A 22,538-nucleotide genomic window follows, 5' to 3' on the forward strand; every position below is an offset into this window, starting at 1 on the left:
CGGAGTGGGTAAACCCCCGTTTTGCTGATTTTCGTGTGCTATAGTCCATGGATATTTTGGTGATCCAGATTTCCGACGTCATTTTTGTCAAAAATTTTCATGAACATCCGTCTAGACCTTAGCTATGGAGTAGGTTGGTCTCAATGGGTAAACCGGCCCATTTTAAAGGTCAAATTAGCCTCGGAGCGGGTAAACCCCCTGTTTTTGCCAATTTTCGTGTGCTATATATAGTCAATGGATCTTTTGGTGATCCGTATTTCCGACGTCATTTTTGCTGAAATTATTTATGGACGTCCGTCAAGACTTTAGCTATGGAGCCAGTTGGTCCAGATGTGCAAACCGGCCCATTTTCATGGTCAAATGAGCCCCGGAGCGGGCAAACCCCCCCGTTTTGCTGGTTTTCGTGTGCTTTAGTCCATGGATCTTTTGGTGATCCAAATTTCCGACGTCTTTTTTGCCGAACTTATTTGTGAACGTCCGTCAAGACCTTAGTTATGGAGCCGGTTTATCCTGACGGTTAAACCGGCCATTTTCAATGTCAAACGATCCACGGATCTGGTAAACCCGCAATTTTGCCGATTTTTGTGTGCTATAGTCTGTGGATCTTTTAGTGATTCGGATTTCTGACGTCATTTTTGCCAAAATATTTTGTGGATGTCTGTCAAGACCTTAGATATGGAGTAGATTGTTCCCAATGGGAAAACTAGACCATTTTCAGGGTTGAACAATCCCCGAAGCAGGTAAACCCCCTATTTTGCCGATTTTCATGTGCTATAGTCCATAGATCTTTTGGTGATCCGGATTTCCAATGGCATTTTTGCCAAAAATATTCGTGGACGTCGGTCAAGACCTTATCTATTGAGCTGGTTTGTCACGACAGGCAAACCGGCACATTATAATGGTAAAACGATCCCCGGAGCAGGTGAACCCCCCATTTCACCAATTTTCATGTGCTATAGTCCATATATCTTTTGGTGATCCGGATTTCCGACATCATTTTTGCAAATCTTTTTCATAGACGGGCAAACACGCCCATTCTCATGGTCAAATGAGCCCCGGAACGAATAAGCCCCCCGTTTTGCTAATTTTCGTAGTCCATGCATCTTTTGATGATCCAGATTTCAGACGTCAGTTTTGCCGAAATTTTTCATGGACGTCCGTCAAGACCTTAGCTTTGGAGTTGATTGGTCCGGAAGACCAAACCGGCCCATTGTCAAGGTAAAATGAGTCACGGAGCGGGTAAACCACCCGTTTGCCAATTTTTGTGTGCTATAGTCCATAGATCTTTTGGTGATCCGGATTTCCGACGTTATTTTTGCCAAAAAATTTCATGGACGTTCGTCATGACATTAGCTATGGAGCCGGTTAGTCCAGATGGGTAAACCCGCCCATTTTCATGATCAAATGACCCCCGGAGCGGAAAAAACCCCTCGTTATGCTGATTTTTGTGTGCTATAGTCCAAGCATCTTTTGGTGATCCAGATTTCTAACGTCTACTTGCCAAAAATTTTAATGGACGTCCGTCAAGACCTTAGGTTTGGAGACGGTTTGTTTTGACGAGGAAAAAGTCTCATTTTCAAGGTCAAACGATCCGTGGAGCGGATAAACCCCTCGTTTTGCCGATTTTTGTGTGCTACCATGGATGTTTTGGTCATCTAGATTTTCGACGTCATTTTTGCCAAAGATTTTCGTGGACGTCCATCAAGACCTTAGCTATGGAACCAGTTGGTCTCGATTGGAAACCGGCCCAATGTCAAGGTCAAAAGATCCCCAGAGTGGGTAAACCCCCCGTTTTGCCAATTTTTGTGTGCTATATTCATGGATGGGGATCAGAATTTCCAACGTCATTTTTGCCAAAATTTTTCATGAACATCCGTCAAGACCTTAGATATGGAGCTGATTGGTCCCGAAGGGCATACCGGCCAACTTTCAAAGTCAAATGTTCCCCGAAGAGGGTAAACACCCATTTTGCTGATTTTTATGTGTTATAGTCCATGGATCTTTTGGTGGTCTGGATTTCCGATGTCATTTCTGCCAAAAGTTTTCTTGGACGTCAGTAAAAACCTTAGCTATGGAGCCGATTGGTCCCGACAGGAAAACCGGTCATTTTCAATGTCAAACGATCCTCGGAACGGGAAAACCCCCTGTTTTACCGATTTTTGTGTGTTATAGTCAATGCATCTTTTGATGATCTGGATTTCCGACGTCTATTTTGCCGAAAGTGTTCGTAGACATCCGTTAAGGCCTTAGCTATGGAGTTGGTTGGTCTCGACAAGTAAACTGGCCATTTTCAAGGTTAATTGAACCCCGGATCGGGTAAACCCCCCTATTTGCCAATTTTCGTGTGCTATATTCCATGGATCTTTTGGTGATCCGAATTTCCGACGTCATTTTTACGAAAATTTTTTGTTGACATCCGTCAAGACCTTAGCTATACAGCCGGTTGATCCAGACGAGAAAATCGGCCCATTGTCAAGGTCAAACGAGCCGCGGAGCAGGTAAACCCGCCGTTTTGGTGATTTTCGTGTGCTATAGTCCATTGATCTTTTGGTGATTCGTATTTCCGGCGTCATTTTTGACAAAATTTTTGTGGATATATTTCAAGACTTTAGCTATGGAGCCGATTGGTCCAGATAGGCAAATCGGCCCATTTTCATGGTCAAATGAGCCTCGGAGCGGGTAGTCCCCATTTTTTCCTGATTTTCGTGTGCTATAGTCCATAGATCTTTTGGTGATCCAGATTACACGTCTTTTTTGCCGAAACTATTCATGGACGTCCGTCATAGCCATGGAGCCGGTTAGTCCCAACGAGGAAACAGTTCATTTTCAATTTCAACCGAGCCTCGAATAGGGTAAACCCCCCATTTTTCCAATTTTCATGTGCTATAGTCCATGGATCTTTTGGTTATCCGGATTTCCGACGTCATTTCTGCCAAAAAAATTTGTGGACGTCTATCAAGACGTTAGCTATGGAGCCGGTTGGTCCCGATGGGAAAACCGGACCATTTTCAAGTTCAAACAAATCCTGAGCAGGTAAACCCCCATTTTGTTGATTTTCATGTGCTATAGTCCATGGATCTTCTGGTTATCCGGATATCCAACGTCAGTTTTGCTAAAAAAAGTCGTGGTTGTCCGTTAAGACCTCAGCTACGGCGCCGGTTTGTCCCGAATGGCAAACAAGCCAATTTTCAAAATCAAACGATCCCCGGAGTGGGTAAACCCCCATTTTGCCGATTTTCGTGTGCATAGTCCATGGATCTTTTGGTGATCCAAATTTTCGATGTCATTTTTGCCATAAAATTTCATGGTCATCTGTCAAGTCCTTAGCTTTGGAGCCAATTGGTCTTGACGGGAAAACCGGCACATTTTTAAGGTCAAATGATCCTCGGAGCGGATAAACCCCCTGTTTTGTTGATTTTCGTGTGCTATATAGTCTATGGATCTTTTGGTGATCCAAATTTCCGACGTCTTTTTTTGCGCAAACTTTTAATGGATGTCCGTCAAGACCTTAGCTATGAAACTGGTTAGTCCTGACGGGAAAAACGGCACATTTTCAAGGTCAAATGATCCTCAGAGTGGGTAAACCCTTGTTTTGCCGATATTCGTGTGCTATAGTCCATGGATCTTTTGGTGATCCGGATTTCTGACGTCATTTTTGCCAAACTTTTTTGTGGATATCTGTCAAGACCTTAGCCATGGAGCTGGTTGGTCCCAACGGGAAAACCGGCCCATAATCAAGGTCAAACGATCTCCGATGTGGGTAAACCCCCATTTTGCCGATTTTCGCGTGCGATAGTCCATGGATCTTTTGGTGATCCGCATTTCTGACGTTATTTTTGCCGAACTTATTCTTGGACATCCGTCAAGACCTTAGCTATGGAGCCGGTTGGTCCAGATGGGCAAACAACCCCATTTTCATGGTCAAATGAACCCCGGGGCGAGTAAACCCCCATTTTGCTGATTTTCGTGTGCTATAGTCCATAGATCTTTTGGTGATCCGGATATCCAACGCTATTTTACCAAAAAATTTTGTGGAAGTCCGTCAAGAAATTAGATATGGAGCCGATTTGTCCCGATAGGTAAACTGACCATTTTCAATGTCAATTGATCCCCAGATCGGGTAAACCCATCGTTTTTGCTCATTTTCGTGTGCGCCATAGATCTTTTGGTGATCCGAATTTCCAATGCCATTTTTGCCAAAAATTTTCGTGGATGTCCATCTAGACCTTAGATATGGAGTTTGTTAGTCGAGATGGGAAAACCCGTCCATTTTCATGGTGAAATGATCCCCGGAGCAGATAAACCCCCCGTTTTGATGATTTTCGTGTACTATAGTCCATGCATCTTTTGGTGATCCAGATTTCCGACGTCAGTTTTGCCGAAATTTTTCATGGACGTGCATCAAGACCTTAGTTTTGGAGCTGATTGGTCCGGATTAGCAAACTGGCCTATTGTCAAGGTTAAACTATTCACGAAGCGGATAAACCACCCATTTTGCCGATTTTCATATCCTATAGTCCATGGATCTTTTGGAGATCTGGATTTCCGACGTTATGTTTGCTGAAATTTTTCATGGACGTTCATCATGACCTTAGCTATGGAGTCGGTTAGTCCAGACGGGCAAACCCGCGCATTTTCATGGTCAAATAAGCCCCAGAGCCGATAAACCCCTCGGTTTGCTGATTGTCGATTGCTATAGTCCATGCATCTTTTGGTGATCTAGATTTCCGACGTTATTTTACCGATATTTTTCATGGACGTCCATCAAGACCTTAGATTTATAGCTGGTTTGTCTCGACAAGGAAATCGACCTATTTTCAAGGACAAACGATCCCTAGATCGGGTAAACCCCCCATTTTGCCAATTTTTATGTGCTCCATGGATCTTTTGTTCATCCAGATTTTCGACGTCATTTTTGCAGAAGATTTTCATGGACCTCTGTCAAGACCTTAGCTATAGAGCCGATTGGTCTCGACAGGAAAACCATCCCAATGTCAAGGTCAAAGAAGCCCTAGAGTGGGTAAACCCCCTGTTTTGCAAATTTTTGTGTGCTATGGTTCATGGATATTTTGGTGATTCGGATTTCTGACGTCATTTTTGCCAAAAAGTTTCATGGACGTTCGTCAAGACCTTGGAATATGGAGCCGGTTGGTCCCTACGGGAAAACCGGCCCATTTTCAAAGTCAAATGTTCCCCGGAGCGGGTAAACCCCCATTTCACCGATTTTCGTGTGTTATAAGCAATGGATCTTTCGGTGGTCTAGATTTCTAATGTCATTTTTGCCGAAATTTTTTGTGGACGTCAGTAAAGACCTAAGCTATGGAGCCGGTATGCCCCGATCGGCAAACCAGCCATTTTCAATGTCAAACGATCCCCAAATCGGGGAAACCCCCCATTTTGCCAATTTTCGTGTGCTATAGTCCATGGATCTTTAGGTCATCTGGATTTCCGACGTCATTTTTGACGAAATTTTTCGTAGACATCTGTCAAGACCTTAGTTATGGAGCCTGTTGGTCCAGATGGGCAAACCAGCCCATTTTCATGGTCAAATGAGTCCCAGAACGGGTAAACCCCCATTTTGCCAATATTTGTGTGTAATAGTCCATGGATCTTTTGGTGATCCAGATTTTTTACTTCATTTTTGCCAAAAAATTTCGTGGACGTCCGTCAAGATCTTAGCTATGGATCTGGTTGGTCCTGACAGGCAAATCGGCCCATTTTCAAGGTCAAACCAATCCCAGAGCGGGTAAACCACTCATTTTGCCAATTTTTGTGAGCTATATAGTCCATGGATCTTTTGGTGATCCGGATTCAGACGTCATTTTGGCTGAAATTTTTTCGTGGATATCCTTCAAGATCTTATCTGTAGAGCCGGTTGGTCTCGACGGACAAACTGACCCATTTTGTAGGTCAAAAGACCCCTGAAGCAGGTAAACCCAGCATTTTACCAATTTTCGTGTGCTATAGTGATCTGGATATCCCACGTCGTTTTTACTAAAAAATTTCATGGACGTCCATCAAGACCTTAGTTATGGAGCCGATTGGTCTCGATGGGCAAACCGGCCCATTTTAAAGGTCAAAAGATCACCGGAGTAGGTAAACCCCCCACTTTACCGATATTCGTGTACTATAGTGAACTGGATTTTCGACGTCATTTTTTATGAATTTTTTTGTGGACGTATGTCAGCACCTCATCTATAGAGACGGTTGGTCCCGATTGGCAAACCTAACCATTTTCAAGGTCAAACAAACCCCAGAGCAGGTAAACCCCCTGTTTTATTGATTTTTTGTTTGGTATAGTCAATGGATCTTTTGGTCATCCACATTTTCGACGTTATTTTTGCCGAAGTTTTTCGTGGACATCCGTTAAGACTTAGCTATGAAGTCGGTTTGTCCCGATGGACAAATCGGTCCATTTTCAAGGTCAACCGATCCCCGGAGCAGGTAAACCCTTCATTTTGCTGATTTTCATGTTCTATATAGTCAATGGATCTTTTGGTGATCCGGATTTCATAAGTTATTCTTGCCGATATATTTCATGGACATTCGTCAAGACCTTAGCTTTGGAGCCGATTGGTCCCGACGAGAAAACTGGCCCACTTTTAAGGTCAAACGATCCCTGAAGCGGGTAAACCCCCCATTTTGCCGATTTTTGTGTGCTATTCCAGGGATCGTTTGGTCATCCAGATTTTCGACGTCATTTTTGCCGAAGTTTTTCGTGGACGTCCATCACGACCTTACCTATTGAGTCGGGTTGTCACGATAGGCAAACTGGCCCATTGGCAAGGTCAAAGGAACCCCGAAGTGGGTAAACCCCCCATTTTGCCAATATTTGTGTGCTATAGTACATGGATCTTTTGGTGATCCAGATTGCCGACGTCATTTTTGCCAAAAATTTTCATGGACATCCTTCAACGCCTAAGCTCTTGGGCCGGTTGGTCCCGACGGGAAAACCGGCCCATTTTCAAAGTCAAATATCCCCTGGAGCGGGTAAACCCCCAATTTTGCCAATTTTCGTGTGCTATAGTCCATGTATCTTTTGGTAGTCTTGATTTCCGATGTCATTTTTGCCGAAAGTTTTCGTGGACATCTGTCAAAACCTTAGTTATGGAGCCGCCTGGTTTAAACGGGCAAACCGGCCCATTTTCAAGGTCAAATGAGCCTCGGAGCGGGTATACCACCCATTTTGCTGATTTTCGTGTGATATAATCCATTGATCTTTCGGTGATCCGCATTTCCGATGTCATTTTTTGTTGAAAATTTTCATGAACGTCAATCAAGACCTTAGTTATGGAGTCGTTGGTCCAGATGGGCAAACCGCCCCATTTTCATGGTCAAATGAGCCATAGAGCGGGTAAACCCCCATTTTGCTGATTTTAATGTGCGAACATGGATCTTTAGGTGATCCGGATTTCCAACGTATTTTTTGCCAAAATTGTTCGGGGACGTCTGACAAGACCTTAGCTATGGAGCCTGTTGATCCAACGGGTAAACCAGCAATTTTCAATGTCAAAAGATCCCCGGATCGGGTAAACCTGCCGTTTTGCCCATTTTCTTTTGCTATAAGTCCATGGATCTTTTAGTGATCCGAATTTTCGACGTCATTTTTGCCAAATATTTTTGTGGACGTCCATCATGACCTTAGCTATGGAGAAGGTTGATCCAAATGGGAAAACAGGTCCATTTTCAAGGTCAAACAATCCCCGGAGCTAGTAAACCTCTCGTTTTGTCAATTTTCGTGTCCATGGATCTTTTGGTGATACAAATTACCGACGTCAGTTTTGCCAAAAAAATTTGTCGACGTCCATCAAGACCTTATTTATGGATCTGGTTGGTCCCGATGGGTAATCCGATCTATTTTCAAGGTCAAACGATCCCCGGAGCAGATGAACACCCCATTTTACCGATTTTCGTGTGCTATATAGTCCATGGATCTTTTAGTGATCCGAATTTTCGACGTCATTTTTGCCAAATATTTTTGTGGACGTCCATCATGACCTTAGCTATGGAGAAGGTTGATCCAAATGGGAAAACAGGTCCATTTTCAAGGTCAAACAATCCCCGGAGCTAGTAAACCTCTCGTTTTGTCAATTTTCGTGTCCATGGATCTTTGGTGATACAAATTACCGACGTCAGTTTTGCCAAAAAAATTTGTCGACGTCCATCAAGACCTTATTTATGGATCTGGTTGGTCCCGATGGGTAATCCGATCTATTTCAAGGTCAAACGATCCCCGGAGCAGATGAACACCCCATTTTACCGATTTTCGTGTGCTATATAGTCCATGGATCTTTTGGTGATCCAGATTTCTGATGCCATTTTTGCCAAAAATTTTCATGGTCGTCTGTCAAGACTTTAGCAATGGAGTCGGTTGGTCCAGATAGGCAAACCCATTTTCATGTCAAATGAACCCCGGAGAGCGTAAACCCCCGTTTTGTTGATTTTCATGTGCTATAGTACATGGATCTTTTGGTGATCCAGATTTACGACGTTTTTTTTTCCAAAATTTTTCATGGACATCCGTCAAGATCTTAGATATGGAGTCGGTTGGTCCCGACGGGCAAACCATCCAATTTCAATGTCAAACGATCCCCAGATCGGGTAAACCCCCCGTTTGGCTGATTTTCGTGTGCTATAGTCTATGGATCTTTTGATGATCTGGATTTCTGACGTCATTTTTGCCAAAACATTTTGGGACGTCCGTTAAGACCTTAGCTACAGAGTCGGTTGGTCCCGACGGGAAAACCGACCCATTTTCAAGTACAAAAAAGTCCCGAAGCAGATAAAGCCCCCGTTTTACCGATTTTCATATGCTATAGTCCATGGATCCTTGGGTGATCTAGATTTCCAACGTAAATTTTGCTAAAAAAAATTGTGGACGTCCGCCAAGACCTTAACTATGGAGCCGGTTGGTCCGGACGACCAAACCGGCACATTGTCAAGGTCAAAAGAGTTACGGACCGGGTAAACCACCTGTTTTACCGAATTTCGTGTGCTACTGTCCATGTATCATTTCGTAATCCAGATTTTTGACTTCATTTTTGCCAAAATTTTTCGTGGACGACAGCCAAGTCCTTAGCTATTGAGCCAGTTGGTCCCAAAGGGTACACCGGCCCATTTTCAAGGTCATACGAATCCCAGAACGGGAAAACCCCCGTTTTGCTGATTTTCGTGTGCTAGTCCATGGATCTTTTGGTCATCCTGATTTTTGACGTTATTTTTGTGGAAGATTTTCGTGGACGTTTATCAAGACCTTAGCTATGGAGTTGGTTGTTCTCGATAGGTAAACCAGCCCATTGTCATGGCCAAAAGACCCCCGGAGTCGGTAAACCCCCCGTTTTGCCAATTTTTGTTGTGCTATAGTTCATGGATCTTTTGGTGATCCGGATTTCCGATGTTAGTTTTGATAAAAAAAATTGTGGACGTCCGGCAAGACCTTAGATATGGAGTCGGTTGGTCTGGATGAGCAAATCGGCCTATTCTCAAGGTAAAATGAGTCACGGAGCGGGTAAACCACCCGTTTTGCTAATTTTCGTGTGCTATAGTTCAAGGATCTTTTGGTGATCCAGATTTCAGAAGTTAGTATTGTCGAATTTTTTCATGGACGTTCATCATGACCTTAGATTTAGAGCCGGTTTGTCTCGACGGGAAAACCGGCCCATTTTCAAGGTCAAACGATCCTTGGAGCGGGTATACCCTCCGTTTTGTAGATTTTTGTGTGCTAGTCCATGGATCTTTTGATCATCTAGATTATCGACGTCATTTATTCCGAAGATTATTGTGGACGTCCGTCAAGACCTTAGCTACGGAGCCGGTTGGTCCCGACAGGCAAACCGTCCATTTTCAAGGTTAAACAAACCCCGGATTGGATAAACCCCCCTATTTGCCAATTTTCGTGTACTCTATTCCATTGATATATTGGTGATCCAGATTTCCGACGTCATTTTTCCCAAAGGTTTTTGTTGACGTCCATATAGACCTTAGCTATGGAGAAGGTTGGTCCCGATGGGATAACCGGTCCATTTCCATGGTCAAAATAGCACCGGAGTGGGTAAACTCCATGTTTTGCCAATTTTTGTGTGCTATAGTCCATGGATATTTTGGTGATACGAATTTTCCGATGTCATTTTTGTAAATTTTCGTGGATATCTATAAAGACCTTAGCTATGGAGTGGGTTGGTCCCGACGAGTAATCCGGCCCATTGTCAAGGTCAAACGACCCACGGAGCGAGGAAATCCCCCGTTTTGCCGATTTTTTGTGTACTATTCCATGGATCGTTTTGACATCCAGATTTTCGACGTCATTTTTGCTGAAGTTTTTCATGGACGTCGTCACGACCTTTGCAATTGAGTCGGGTTGTCACGATAGGCAAACCGGCCCATTGGCAAGGTCAAAGGATCCTCGGAGTGGGTAAACCCCCCGTTTTGCCAATTTTTATGTGCAGTCCATGGATCTTTTGGTGATCCAGATTACCGACGTCATTTTTGCCAAAATTTTTAATGGACATCTTTCAAGGCCTAAGCTATGGATCCGGTTGGTCCCGACGGGAAAACCGGCCCATTTTCAAAGTCAAATATCCCCCGGAGCGGGTAAACCCCCAATTTTGCCGATTTTCGAGTGCTATAGTCCATGGATCTTTTGGTGGTCTTGATTTCCGATGTCATTTTTGCCAAAATTTTCGTGGACGTCTGTCAAGACCTTAGCTATGGAGCCGGTTGGTCTCAATGGGAAAACCGGCCCATTTTCAAGATCAAATGAGCCTCGGAGAGGGTATACCACCCGTTTTGCCGATTTTCGTGTGCTATAGTCCATGGATCTTTTGCTGATCCGCATTTCTGATGTCACTTATCGTAAAATAATTTCATGGATGTCCGTCAAGACCTTAGTTATGGAGTCGATTGGTCCATATGGGGAAACCACCCCATTTTCATGCTCAAATGAGCCATAGAGTGGGTAAACGCCCCATTTTGCTGATTTTCGTGTGCGAACATGGTTCTTTTGGTGATCCAAATTTCCAACGTATTTTTTGCCAAAATTGTTCAGGGACGTCCGACAAGTCCTTAGCTATGGACTCGGTTGGTCTAGACTTGCAAACCGGCCATTTTCAATGTCAAACGGTCCCCGGATAGGGTTAACCTGCTGTTTTACCCATTTTCTTGTGCTATAAGCCCATGGATCTTTTTGTGATCCGAATTTCCGACATCATTTTTGCCAAATATTTTCGTGGACGTCCATCCTGACCTTAGCTATGGAGTAGGTTGGTCCAATTGGAAAAATTGGCCCATTTTTAAGGTCAAACAATCCCCGGAGTGAGTAAACCCCCCATTTTGCCGAATTTTGTGTCCATGGATCTTTTGCTGATCCGGATTTTTGACGTCATTTTTGCAAAAAAAAATTGTAGACATCTGTCAAGACCTTATTTATGGATCTGGTTGGTCCCGATAGGCAAACTGACCTATTTTCAAGGTCAAACGATCCCCGGAGCGGATGAATACCCCATTTTACCAATTTTCGTGTGCTATATAGTCCATGGATCTTTTGGTGATCTAGATTTCTGACGTCATTTTTGCCAAAATATTTCATGGTCGTCCATCAAGACTTTAGCAATGGAGTCGGTTGGTCCAGATAGGCAAACCCTCCCATTTTCATGTCAAATGAACCCCGGAGAGTGTAAACCCCCCGGTTTGTTGATTTTCATGTGCTATAGTACATGGATATTTTGGTGATCCAGATTTCTGACATCTTTTTTGCAGAAAATTTTCATGGATCTCCGTCAAGATCTAAGTTATTGAGTCGATTGGTCCCGACGAGCAAACCGGCCCATTGTCGAGGTCAAACGAGCCACATAGCAGGTAAACCCACCATTTTTGTGATTTTCTGTGCTATAGTCCATGGATCTTTTGGTGATTCGGATTTCCGATGTCATTTTTGACAAAAATTTTCCTGAACGTCCGTCAAGAGTTTAGCTATGGAGCCGATTGGTCCAGATGGGCAAACCGGCCCTTTTTCATGGTCAAATGAGCCTCGGAGCGGGTTAACCCCCCTTTTTGCCGATTTTCGCGTGCTATAGTCCATGGATCTTTTGGTGATCCAGATATTCGACGACTTTTGTGCCAAAATTATTCATGCACGTCCGTCAAGACCTTAGCTTTGGAACTGGTTGGTCCCGATGGGGAAACATGCCATTTTCAAATTTCAAACGAGCCTCGAATCGGGTAAACCCCCTGTTTTTCTGATTTTAGTGTGTTATAGTCCATGGATCTTTTGGTGATCCAGATTTCCGACGTCATTTATGCCAAAAACTTTTGTAGACGTCTATCAAGACACTAGCTATGGAGTCGGTTGGTTCCGACAGGTAAACTAGCCATTTTCAAGTTCAAACAAATCCTTGAGCGGGTAAACCCCGCGTTTTGCCAATTTTCGTGTGCTATAGTCCATGGATCTTTTAGTGATTCAGATTTCTAACTTTATCTTTGGAAAAAAAAATTGTGGACATCTGGAAAGACCTTATCTATGGAGTTGATTGGTCCAGACGGGAAAACCATCCCATTTTCATGGTCAAATGGGACCAGAGTGGGTAAATTCCCCGTTTTGCTGATTTTCGTGTGGTACAGTCCATTGATCATTTGGAGATCCAGAATTCTGATATCATTTTTTCAAAAAAATTCATGGCCGTCCAGCTAGACCTTAGCTATGGAGTTGGTTGGTCCCGACGGGCAAACCGGCCTATTTTCAAAGTCAAACGATCCCCGGAGCGGGTGAACCCCCCATTTTGCCATTTTTCGTGTGCTATAGTCCATGGGTCTTTTAGTGATCTAAATTTCCGACATCAGGTTTTGAGAAAAAATTTCATGGTCGTCCGTCAAAACCTTAACTTTGGGGCAGCTTGGTCCTGATGGGAAAACGGGCACATTTTCAAGGTCAAATGAACCTCGGAGCGAGTAAACCCCCTATTTTGCTGATATTCGTGTTCTATAGTCAATGGATCTTTAAGTGATCCAGATTTCCGACGTCTTTTTTGCCGAAATTTTTAATGGACATCCATCAAGACCTTAGCTATGGAGCCGGTTGGTCCCGACGGGAAAACCAGCCATTTTCAATGTCAAACGATCCCTGGATCGGGTAAACCCCCCGTTTTACCAATCTTCGTGTGTTATAGTCCATGGATCTTTTGGTGATCCGGATTTACGATGTCATTTTTTCCAAAAAAAATTGTAGACGTCCGTCAAGACCTTAGCTATGGAGCCGGTTGGTCCCAACGGGAAAACCGGACCATTTTGAAGTTCAAACAAGCCCCGGAGCGGGTGAAACCCTGTTTTACCTATTTTCGTGTGCTATAGTCAATGGATCTGTTGTTGATCCGTATTTCCAATGTCAGTTTTGCCAATCTTCGTGTGTTATAGTCCATGGATCTTTTGGTGATTCGGATTTACGATGTCATTTTGTCCAAAAAAATTTGTGGACGTCCGTCAAGACCTTAGTTATGGAGCCGGTTGGTCCCAATAGGAAAACCGGACCATTTTAAAGTTCAAACAAGCCCCGGAGCGGGTAAAACCCTGTTTTACCAATTTTCGTGTGCTATAGTCAATGGATTTGTTGGTGATCCGTATTTCCAATGTCAGTTTTGCTAACAAAATTTTTGGACGTCCGTCAAGACCTTAGATATAGAGCCGGTTGTTCTCAACGGGAAAACCGGCCCATTTTCAAGTTCAAACAAGCCCTGGAGCGGGTAAAGCACCCGTTTAGCCAATATTCATGTGCTATAGTCCATGGATCTTTGGGTGATCCGGATTTTCGACGTCAGTTTTGCGAAAAAAATTCGTGGACATCTTTCAAGACCTTAGCTATGGAGCCTGTTGGTCCGGATGAGCAAACCGTCCCATTGTCAAGGTGAAACGAGTCACGAAGTGGTTAAACCACATACTTTGCAAATTTTCGTTTGCTAGAGTCCATGGATCTTTTGGTAATCCAGATTTTTGGCTTCATTTTTGCCGAAAATTTTCGTGGACGTCAATCAATTCCTTAGCTATAGAGCCAGTTGGTCCCAACGGGTAAACAGGCCTATTTTCAAGGTCATACGAATCCCGTAGAGGGAAAACCCCCCGTTTTGCCGATTTTTGTGTGCTAGTCCATGGATCTTTTAGTCATCCTGATTTTTGACATCATTTTTGGTGAATATTTTCATGGACGTCCATCAAGTCGTTATATATGGAGCTGGTTGGTCTCGACAGGCAAAGAGGCCCATTTTGCCAATATTTGTGCGCATAGTTCATGGATCTTTTGGTGATCCGGATTTCTGACGTTAGTTTTGCTAAAAAAATTTATGGACGTCCGACAAGAACTTAGATATGGAGTCGGTTGGCCTAGACGAGCAAACAGGCCTATTATCAAGGTCAAACGAGTCACGGAGCGGGTAAACCACCAGTTTTGCTGATTTTTGTGTGCTATATTCCATGGATCTTTTGGTGATTCGGATATCTGACGTCATTTTTGCCAAAAAATTTCATGGACGTTCGTCATGACCTTAGCTATGGAGCCGGTTAGTCCAGATGGGTAAACCCATCCATTTTCATGGTCAAATAAGCTCCGGAGCGGATAAATCCCCCGTTTTGCTGATTTTCGTTTGCTATAGTCCTTGCATCTTTTGGTGATCGAGATTTTCGACGTCAGTTTGGCAAAAAATTTCATGGACATTCGTCAAGACCTTAGATTTGGAGCCGGTTTGTCTCGACAGTGAAACCGTCCCATTTTCAAGGTCAAACGATCCCTGGAGCGGGTAAACCCCTCATTTTACCAATTTTTGTGTGCTACCATGGATCTTTTGTCATCCAGATTTTTGACGTCATTTTTGCCGAAGATTTTCATGGACGTCCATCAATACGTTAGCTATGGAGCCGGTTAGTCTCGATAAGAAAACCGGCCTAATTTCAAGGTAAACCCCCCCGTTTTGCCGATTTTCGTATGGTATAGTCAATGGATCTTTTGGTGATCTGGATTTTCGACTTCTTGTTTGCTGAAATTTTTTGTGGACGTCCGTTATGACCTAAGTTATAGAGCCAGTTGGTCCCAACAGGTAAACTAGACATTTTCAAGGTCAAATAAAATCTGGATAAGGCAAAATCCCCTATTTGCCAATTTTGGTGTGCTATATTCCATGGATCTTTTGGTGATCCGAATTTCTGACGTAATTTTTGCCAAAATTTTTCGAGGACGTCCGTCAAAACCTTAGCTATGGAGACGGTTGGTCCCGACGAGCAAACCGGCCCATTGTCAAGGTCAAACGAGCCACAAAGCAGGTAGACCCACCATTTTTGTGATTTTCTGTGCTATAGTCCATGGATCTTTTGGTGATTCGGATTTCCGATGTCATTTTTGACAAAAAAATTCCTGAACGTTTTTCAAGACTTTAGCTATGGAGCCGATTGGTCCAGATGGGAAAACCGGCCCTATTTCATGGTCAAATGAGCCTCGGAGCGGGTAAACCCCTTTTTTGCAAATTTTCGCGTGCTATAGTCCATAGATCTTTTGGTCATCCAGATTTTCGACGTCTTTTGTGCCAAAATTATTCATGGACGTCCGTCAAGACCTTAGCTATGGAACCGGTTGGTCCCGACAGGAAAATAGACCATTTTCAATTTCAAGCGAGCCTCGAATCGGGTAAACCCCCTATTTTTTCCGATTTTCGTGTGCTATAGTCCATGGATATTTTGGTGATCCAGATTTCCGACGTCATTTATGCCAAAAACTTTTGTGGACGTCTATCAAGACGTTAGCTATGGAGCCGGTTGGTTCCGATAGGTAAACCAGCCATTTTCAAGTTCAATCAAATCCCTGAGCGGGTAAACCCCGCGTTTTGCCAATTTTCGTGTGCTATAGTCCATGGATCTTTTAGTGATCCAAATTTCTAACGTCATCTTTGCCAAAAAAAATTGTGGACGTCCGTCAAGACCTTAGCTATGGAGTCGATTGGTCGAAACGGGAAAACCATCCCATTTTCATAGTCAAATGGGACCCAGAGCGGGTAAACCCCTCGTTTTACTGATTTTTGTGTGCTACAGTCCATTGATCATTTGGACATCCAGAATTCCGATGTCATTTTTTCAATAAAAATTCATGGCCGTCCATCAAGACATTAGATATAGAGCCTGTTGGTCCCGACGGGTAAACCGGCCCATTTTAAAAGTCAAACGATCCTCGGAGAGGGTGAACCCCCCTTTTTGCCATTTTTCGTGTGCTATAGTCCATGGATCTTTTAGTGATCCAAATTTCCGACGTCATTTTTTGCCAAAAATTTTCATTGTCGTCCGTCAAGACCTTAGATTTGGAGCAGATTAGTCCTGACGGGAAAATCGACACATTTTTAAGGTCAAAAAAGTCTCGAAGCGGGTAAACTTCTCGTTTTGCCGATTTTCATTTGTTATAGTCCATGGATCTTTGGGTGATCTGGATTTCCAACGTCAATGTTGCTAAAAAAATTTATGGACGTCCGTGAAGACCTTAGCTATGGAGTCGGTTGGTACGGACGACCAAACCGGCATATTGTCAAGGTCAAACGAGTAAATGAGCGGGTAAACCACCTGTTTTGCCGATTTTCATGTGCTATAGTCCATGTATCTTTTGGTAATCCAGATTTTTGACTTCATTTTTGCCGAAATTTTTCGTGGACGTCAGCCAAGTCCTTTTCTATTGAGACAGTTGGTCCCAACGGGTACACCGGCCCATTTTCAAGGTCATTTGAATCCCAGAACGGGAAAACCCCCCGTTTTGCTGATTTTCGTGTGCTAGTCCATGGATCTTTTGGTCATCCAGATTTTTGACGTTATTTTTGTCGAAGATTTTCGTGGACGTCCATCAAGACCTTAGCTATGGAGCTGGTATTTCTCGATAGGCAAACCGGCACATTGTCATGGTCAAAAGACCCCCGGAGTCGGTAAACCCCATTTTTTGCCAATTTTTGTGTGCTATAGTTCATGGATCATTTGGTGATCGGAATTTCCGATGTTAGTTTTGCTAAAAAAAATTGTGAATGTCTGGCAAGAACTTAGATATGGAGCCGGTTGGTCTGGACGAGCAAACCAGCCTATTGTCCAGGTAAAACAAGTCACGGAGCGGGTAATCCACCCGTTTTGCTGATTTTTGTGTACTATTGTCGATGGATATTTTGGTGATCCAAGTTTCAGAAGTTATTATTGCCGAAATTTTTCATGGACATTCGTCATGACCTTAGATTTAGAGCCGGTTTGTCTCGACGGGCAAACCGGCCCACTGTCAAGGTCAAACGATCCCTGGGGCGGGTAAACCCCCCGTTTTGTAGATTTTTGTGTGCTAGTCCTTGGATCTTTTGGTCATCCAAATTTTCGACGTCATTTATGCCGAATATTATCATGGACGTCTGTCAAGACCTTAGTTATGGAGCCGGTTGGTCCCGACAAGCAAACCGGCCGTTTTCAAGGTTAAACAAACCTCGAATCGGGTAAACCCCCTGTTTTGCAAATTTTTGTGTGCTATGGTTCATTGATATTTTGGTGATCCGGATTTTCGACGTCATTTTTCTCAAAAGTTTTTGTTGACGTCCATATAGACCTTAGCTATGAATACGGTTGGTCCCGATGGGATAACCGGTCCATTTCCATGGTCCAACAAGCACCGGAGCGGGTAAACCCCCTGTTTTGCCAATTTTCGTGTGCTATTGTCCATGAATTTTTGGTGATACGGATTTGCGACGTCATTTTTGCAAAATTTTCGTGGATATCCATCAATACCTTAGCTATGGATTCGGTTGGCCCAGACGAGCAAACCGGCCGATTATCAAGGCCAAACGAGCCACGACGTAGGTAAACCCACCATTTTGCTGATTTTCGTGTGCTATAATCCATGGATCTTTTGGTAATCCGGATTTGCGACGTCATTTTTGCCAAATTTTTCGTAGACGCCCATCAAGACCTTAGTTATGTAGCCGGTTGGTCCAGATGGTTATACCGGCCCATTTTCATAGTCAAACGATACCCGGAGCAGGTAAACCCCCCATTTTATTGATATTCGTGTGCTATAGTCAATGGATCTTCTGGTGATACAGATTTCCAACGTCAATTTTGCCGAATGTTTTTCATGGACTTCCATCAAGACCTTAGCTATGGAGTAGATTGGTCCTGACGGGTAAACCGGCCCATTTTCAAGGTCAAGTGAGCCTCAGAGCGGGTAAATCCCCCGTTTTGCCAATTTTTGTGTGCTATAGTCTATGGATCTTTTGGTGATCCGCATTTTCGACCTTATTTTTGCCGAATTTTTTTTTGGCTGTCCATCAAGACCTTAGCTATGGAACCAGTTGGTCCATATGGTCAAACCTCCCCATTTTCATTGTCGAATTAACACCGGAGCGGGTAAACCCGCCATTATTCTTATTTCCGTGTGTATTATGTCCGCAGATCTTTTGGTGATCCAAATTTCCAACGTCTTTTTCACCGAAATTTTTCGTGGACGTCCATCAAGACCTTAGCTATGGAATCGGTTGCTCCTGATGGGTAAACAATCCCATTTTTAAGGACAAATGAATCCCGAAGCGAGTAAACCCCTATTTTGCCAATTTTAGTGTGTAATAGTCCATGGATCTTTTGGTGATTCGGATTTTCGACGTCATTTTTACCACAAATTATCATGGACGTCTGTCAAGACCTTACCTATGGAGCTGGTTGGTCCATACGTGCAAACCCGCCCATTTTCATGGTCAAATGAGCCCCGAAACGGGTAAACCCCCCGATTTGCTGATTTTCGTGTGCTATAGTCCATGGATCTTTTGGTGATCCATATTTCCGATGTCTTTTTTGCCAAATTTTTTCATGGACGTCAATCAAGACCCTAGCTATGGAGTCGGTTGGTCCCGACAGGCAAACTGGCCTTTTTCAATATCAAACGATCCCCGAATCAGGTAACCCCTCGTTTTGCCGATTTTCATGTGCTATAGTCCATGGATATTTTGGTGATCCCGATTTCAGACGTCATTTTTGCATAATTTTTTCGTGGACATCCGTCAAGACCTTAGCTGTGGAGACGGTTGGTCCCGACGGGCAAACCGGCCCATTTGCAAGGTCAAACGAGCTTTCGTGTGCTATAGTGCATGGATCTTTTGGTGATCCGGATTTCCGACGTCATTATGGCCGAGATTTTTCATGGATATCCTTCAAGACCATATCTATGGAGCCTATTGGTCCCTATGGACAAATCGGCACATTTTGAAGGTTTTTCCACCGGAGCAGGTAAACCCCCAATTTTACTAATTTTCGTGTGCTATAGTGATCTGGATTTCTGAAGTCATTTTGGCTGAAATTTTTTGTGGACGTCAATCAAGACCTTAGCTATGGAGCCGGTTGGTCTCGACTGGCAAACTGCCCCATTTTGAAAGTCAAAAGACCCCCGGAGTAGGCAAACCCACGTTTTACCGATTTTCGTGTGCTATAGTGATCCAGATTTTTGACATCATTTTAGCTGAAATTTTCGTGGACCAAACCTTATCTATGGAGCCGGTTGGTCCCAATGGGAAAACCATCCCATTTTCAAGGTCAAACGAGCCTCGGAGAAGGTAAACCCCCAATTTTACCAATTTTTGTGTGTTAATAGTTCATTGATCTTTTGGTAAACCAAAATTCCGATGTCTTTTTTGCCAAAAAATTTCGTGGACGTTTGTCAAGACCTTAGCCATGGAGCTGGTTGGTCTGGACGGGTAAACCGGCCCATTTTCAAGGTCAAGCGAACCCCGGAGTAGGTAAACCCCTTATTTTGCCAATTTTCGTGTGCTATAGTCCATGTATCTCTTGTTCATCCAGATTTCCAACGTTATTTTTATCAAAAAATTTCTTGGACGTCTGTCAAGACCTTAGCTATGGAGCCGGTTGGTCCGGATGAGCAAACCGTCCCATTGTAAAGGTGAAACGAGTCACGGAGCGGATAAACCACCTTTTTTGCCAAATTTTGTGTGCTATAGTCCATGGATCTTTTGGTAATCCAGATTTTTGACTTCAGTTTTGCCAAAATATTTTGTGGACGTCAGTCAAGTCTTTAGCTATTGAGCCAGTTGGTCCCAACGGGTAAACCGGTCCATTTTCAAGGTCATACGAATGCCGCAGAGGGAAAACCCTCTGTTTTGCCGATTTTTGTGTGCTAGTCCATGGATCTGTTGGTCATCCTGATTTTCGACATCATTTTTGTTGAAGATTTTTGTGGACGTCCATCAAGACCATATATATGGAGCTGGTTGGTATCGATAGGCAGACCGGCCCATTGTCATTGTCAAAATACCCCCGGAGTCGATAAACCCCCCCCACATTTTGCCAATATTTGTGTGCTATAGTTCATGGATCTTTTGGTGATCCGTATTTTTGACGTTAGTTTTGGTAAATAATTTCATGGACGTCCGAGAAGAACTTAGATATGGAGTCGGTTGGTCCGGACGAGCAAATCGGCCTATTATCAAGGTCAAACGAGTCACGGAGAGGGTAAACCACCTGCTTTGCCGATTTTCGTGTGCTATAGTCCATGGATCTTTTGGTGATACGGATATCTGACGTCATCTTTGCCAAAAAAATTTGTGGACGTCCGTCAAGACTTTAGCTATGGTGCCAATTGGTCCAGACGGGAAAACCATCCCATTTTCATAGTCAAATGGGCCCCAGAGCGGGTAAACCACCCGTTTTGCTGATTTTCGTGTGCTACAGTCCATTGATCATTTGCAGATCCAGAATTCCGATGTCTTTTTTTCAAAAAAAATTCATGGCCGTCCATCAAGACCTTAGCTATGGAGCTGGTTGGTCCCGACAGACAAATCGGCCCATTTTCAAAGTCAAACGATCCCCGGAGCGGGTGAACCCCCCGTTTTGCCATTTTTCGTGTGCTATAGTCCATGGATCTTTTAGTGATACGGATTTCCGACGTCATTTTTTGCCAAAAATTTTCATGGTCATCCGTCAAGACCTTAGCTTTGGAACAGATTGGTCCTGACGGGAAAACCGGCATATTTTCAAGGTCAAATGAACCTCGGAGCGAGTAAATCCTCTATTTTGCTGATTTTCATGTTCTATAGTCAATGGATCTTTAGGTGATCCAGATTTCCGACGTCTTATTTGCCGAAATTTTTAACGGACATCCATCAAGACCTTAGCTATGGAGCCGGTTGGTCCCAACGGGAAAACCAGCCATTTTCAATGTCAAACGATCCCCGGATAGGGTAAACCCCCCGTTTTTCCAATCTTCGTGTGTTATAGTCCATGGATCTTTTGGTGATCCGGATTTCCGATGTCGTTTTTGCCAAAAAAAATTGTAGACGTCCGTCAAGACCTTAGCAATGGAGCCAGTTGGTCCCAACGGGAAAACCGGACCATTTTAAATTTCAAACAAACCCCGGAGCGGGTAAAACCCTTTTTTACCAATTCTCGTGTGCTATAGTCAATGGATCTGTTGGTGATTATTTCCAACGTCAGTTTTGCTAAAAAAAATTGTGGACGTCCGTCAAGACCTTAGCTTTCGAGCATGTTGGTTCGGAGGGTCAAACCGGCCCATTGTCAAGGTCAAACAAGTCACGAAGCGGGTAAATCCCCCATTTTGCCAATTTTCGTGTGATATAGTCCATGGATCTTTTGGTGATCCAAAATTTTTACTTCATTTTTGCCAAACTTTTTCGTGGATGTCCGTCAAGATCTTAGATATGGATCTGGTTGGTCCTGATGGGAAAATCGGCCCATTTTCAAGGTTAAACTAATCCCAGAGCGGGTAAACCACTCATTTTGCCAATTTTTGTGTGCTATATAGTCTATGGATCTTATGGTGATCCGGATTTCAGACGTCATTTTGGCCGAAATTTTTCGTGGACATCCGTCAAGATCTTATCTATAGAGCCAGTTGGTCCCGACGGACAAACCGACCCATTTAGAAGGTCAAAAGACCCCCGGAGCAGGTAAACCCCGTATTTTACCGATTTCGTGTGCTATAGTGATCTTGATTTCCCACATCATTTTTACTGAAATTTTTCGTTGACGTCCATCAAGACCTTAGCTATGGAGCCAGTTGGTCTCGATGGGCAAACCACCCCATTTTAAAGGTAAAAAGATTACCGGAGTAGTTAAACCCCCCATTTTACCGATTTTCGTGTACTATAGTGATCTGGATTTTCGACGTCATTTTTGATGACTTTTTTTGTGGACGTTTGTCAAGACCTTATCTATAGAGACGGTTGGTGCCGATTGGCAAACCTGACCATTTTCGAGGTCAAACAAACCCCGAAGCAGGTAAACATCCTGTTTTACTGATTTTTGTTTGGTATAGTCAATGGATCATTTGGTCATCCACATTTCCGACGTCATTTTTGCCGAAGTTTTACGTAGACATCCGTCAAGACCTTAACTTTGAAACTGGTTTGTCCCGACGGATAAATCGGTCCATTTTCAAGGTCAAACAATCCCCGGAGCAGGTAATCCCCTCATTTTGCCGATTTTCATGTTCTTTAGTCAATAGATCTTTTAGTGATCCAGATTTCAGAAGTTATTTTTGC

Source organism: Solanum tuberosum, unplaced genomic scaffold (assembly GCF_000226075.1).
Source record: "Solanum tuberosum cultivar DM 1-3 516 R44 unplaced genomic scaffold, SolTub_3.0 scf00638, whole genome shotgun sequence".
Classification (NCBI taxonomy): Eukaryota; Viridiplantae; Streptophyta; class Magnoliopsida; order Solanales; family Solanaceae; genus Solanum; species Solanum tuberosum.